We start from the raw sequence: 955 nt of genomic DNA, 5'->3' as shown, positions 1-955 counted from the left end.
GTTCGGGTGATACCTTTTAAAAAAAGTTGGTGGGAAATTGTCATTGGTGGATAATTATCTTGAGGAGTCTAGTGGCTTATACTTACTGCAGGAGTCTTCTTTTATGCGTGTGGTTTAGAAATGATTGGCAGATTAGAATCGAAGTTATTGAATATGTTCCCAAAAATCTCCGTCCCGGCGACGAACAGGAGGAGATTTTGTAATAGAAGCAGTTATTTACGAAGCGACTTTACCCCAGAGACAGATTCCCCCATACACTAACCAACAAGCTTGCGAGACTCTCCCAAAGACCTCCCAAACGAAAGCCTTTCCCCTGGACTCCCCTGGGCGCCCTGTGTCCCTGGGTGGAGGCTCGGGTCAGAACCGCCGCCTGCCCTTCGTGTTTTCCGTACCTGAAGTCGAGAAATATATTAGAATTACTGGATCTTTTTTTTTTAAGACAGTGACGATGTTTGATCATTACGCTGTCTTACTTGCGAAAGGACAGTCAGTGCAGGTTGATCACAGTTCAGTTTTTATTGGGATTGCACAGTGATGTCTTGAATAATCTGCACGAGTGAAGAGTAATGGTGGAAATGAAGAAAATCGGATGCAGGGATGTCTGTTGAGATGTTTTTTTGTTTTTATTATGTACAGTATTGTAGTTGTCATCTTCAAGAAATTTACTATATCTTTCAGCTTAAGGGAATGGATAATACTCAGGAATGTATAAATACTAAGGTTTAGCTGTCCTAGATGTATTGATTTTATACTTCTAACGTTTAGATTGTGGATAGCGAGACTCAAATCAGAAAAAAATGGACATAATTCTAGATTGTCATCACTATCGGTCACTGATATCAGATATTTGGCAAATTACAATTTAAGTTTTAAGTATATTCTTATATACTGACCACACTAAGTTACAGAGAATCCAAAGACACTGTCACAACAGTAGGAAAAGAATACACTCTGG

At 39.5% G+C, this 955-nt stretch overlaps 1 protein-coding gene across 1 annotated transcript in view; it reads left to right on the top strand.

Moving 5' to 3' along the window:
- Positions 1 to 955, top strand: part of LOC119581757 (proteasome subunit alpha type-3-like) — a gene marked incomplete in the record, with an annotated part of 9999 nt that overhangs the window by 754 nt on the left and 8290 nt on the right.

This window comes from Penaeus monodon, chromosome 15 (genome assembly GCF_015228065.2).
Source record: "Penaeus monodon isolate SGIC_2016 chromosome 15, NSTDA_Pmon_1, whole genome shotgun sequence".
Classification (NCBI taxonomy): domain Eukaryota; kingdom Metazoa; phylum Arthropoda; class Malacostraca; order Decapoda; family Penaeidae; genus Penaeus; species Penaeus monodon.
The sequence above is the reverse complement of the archived record's forward strand: the minus strand, read 5'-3'. Positions and strand labels throughout refer to the sequence as shown.